Genomic DNA, 2,500 nt, shown 5'->3' with positions numbered 1-2,500 from the left:
TTAGCCTTCAACTAGCTGTCTCTGCTAGCCTTCAACTAGCTGTCTCTGTTAGCCTTCAACTAGCTGTCTCTGTTAGCCTTCAACTAGCTGTCTCTGTTAGCCTTCAACTAGCTGTCTCTGCTAGCCTTCAACTAGCTGTCTCTGTTAGCCTTCAACTAGCTGTCTCTGCTAGCCTTCAACTAGCTGTCTCTGTTAGCCTTCAACTAGCTGTCTCTGCTAGTCTTCAACTAGCTGTCTCTGCTAGCCTTCAACTACCTGTCTCTGCTAGTCTTCAACTACCTGTCTCTGCTAGTCTTCAACTACCTGTCTCTGTTAGCCTTCAACTAGCTGTCTCTGTTAGCCTTCAACTAGCTGTCTCTGCTAGCCTTCAACTACCTGTCTCTGCTAGCCTTCAACTACCTGTCTCTGTTAGCCTTCAACTAGCTGTCTCTGCTAGTCTTCAACTAGCTGTCTCTGCTAGCCTTCAACTACCTGTCTCTGCTAGTCTTCAACTACCTGTCTCTGTTAGTCTTCAACTAGCTGTCTCTGTTAGTCTTCAACTAGCTGTCTCTGTTAGCCTTCAACTACCTGTCTCTGTTAGCCTTCAACTAGCTGTCTCTGTTAGCCTTCAACTACCTGTCTCTGTTAGCCTTCAACTAGCTGTCTCTGTTAGCCTTCAACTAGCTGTCTCTGTTAGCCTTCAACTAGCTGTCTCTGCTAGTCTTCAACTAGCTGTCTCTGTTAGCCTTCAACTAGCTGTCTCTGCTAGTCTTCAACTAGCTGTCTCTGTTAGCCTTCAACTACCTGTCTCTGTTAGCCTTCAACTACCTGTCTCTGCTAGCCTTCAACTACCTGTCTCTGCTAGCCTTCAACTAGCTGTCTCTGTTAGCCTTCAACTACCTGTCTCTTCTAGCCTTCAACTAGCTGTCTCTGCTAGCCTTCAACTAGCTGTCTCTGTTAGCCTTCAACTAGCTGTCTCTGTTAGCCTTCAACTACCTGTCTCTGTTAGCCTTCAACTAGCTGTCTCTGTTAGCCTCCAACTACCTGTCTCTGTTAGCCTTCAACTACCTGTCTCTGCAGTCTCTCAATTTGGGGGTTCAGTGTCTTGCCCAAGGACACTTTGACAGGTGGCCAGCTGGGGCTCGAACCGCTGATCTGCCAACCTTGCGATCATTAGACGGCGGCTCTACCTCCTGAGACACAGCCGCCCCGTAGTATAGTATATTGTATGATACGACTAATGATGTCTGAGTTGTTTTAGTGTTTTAGTGCCATGTACTGTAAAAAAAAAAAAAAGAAAGGGTTATTGTTATATTATTATTATTATTTTATTATTTTATTATTATATTATTATAAATAATAAAATTACTATATTATAATTATTATAATTATTATGTTATTATTATTAATAATAATATTTTAATTGTCAAATATTTTTCTCTGAATAGTTTTACAGTATAGGAATGTCACCCTTTTATTGTCCAAGGTGAGTAGTATAGTACAGTAGTCTGGGTGGTGTAGCAGGTGAGTAGTATAGTACAGTAGTCTGGGTGGTGTAGCAGGTGAATAATATAGTACAGTAGTCTGGGTGGTGTAGCAGGTGAATAGTATAGTACAGTAGTCTGGGTGGTGTAGCAGGTGAATAGTATAGTACAGTAGTCTGGGTGGTGTAGCAGGTGAATAGTATAGTACAGTAGTCTGGGTGGTGTAGCAGGTGAATAGTATAGTACAGTAGTCTGGGTGTAGCAGGTGAATAGTATAGTACAGTAGTCTGGGTGGTGTAGCAGTTGAGTAGAATAGTACAGTAGTCTGGGTGTAGCAGGTGAATAGTATAGTACAGTAGTCTGGGTGGTGTAGCAGGTGAGTAGTATAGTACAGTAGTCTGGGTGTAGCAGGTGAGTAGTATAGTACAGTAGTCTGGGTGGTGTAGCAGGTGAATAGTATAGTACAGTAGTCTGGGTGTAGCAGGTGAGTAGTATAGTACAGTAGTCTGGGTGGTGTAGCAGGTGAATCGTATAGTACAGTAGTCTGGGTGGTGTAGCAGATGAGTAGTATAGTACAGTAGTCTGGGTGGTGTAGCAGGTGAGTAGTATAGTACAGTAGTCTGGGTGTAGCAGGTGAGTAGTATAGTACAGTAGTCTGGGTGTAGCAGGTGAATAGTATAGTACAGTAGTCTGGGTGGTGTAGCAGGTGAGTAGTATAGTACAGTAGTCTGGATGTAGCAGGTGAATAGTATAGTACAGTACTCTGGGTGGTGTAGCAGGTGAGTAGTATAGTACAGTAGTCTGGGTGTAGCAGGTGAGTAGTATAGTACAGTAGTCTGGGTGTAGCAGGTGAATAGTATAGTACAGTAGTCTGGGTGGTGTATCAGGTGAGTAGTATAGTACAGTAGTCTGGGTGGTGTAGCAGGTGAGTAGTATAGTACAGTAGTCTGGGTGTAGCAGGTGAATAGTATAGTACAGTAGTCTGGGTGTAGCAGGTGAGTAGTATAGTACAGTAGTCTGGGTGTAGCAGGTGAGTA

Source organism: Nansenia antarctica, assembly GCF_963989245.1.
Source record: "Nansenia antarctica genome assembly, chromosome: 3".
Lineage (NCBI taxonomy): Eukaryota > Metazoa > Chordata > Actinopteri > Argentiniformes > Microstomatidae > Nansenia > Nansenia antarctica.
Note: the sequence above shows the minus strand (reverse complement) of the source record.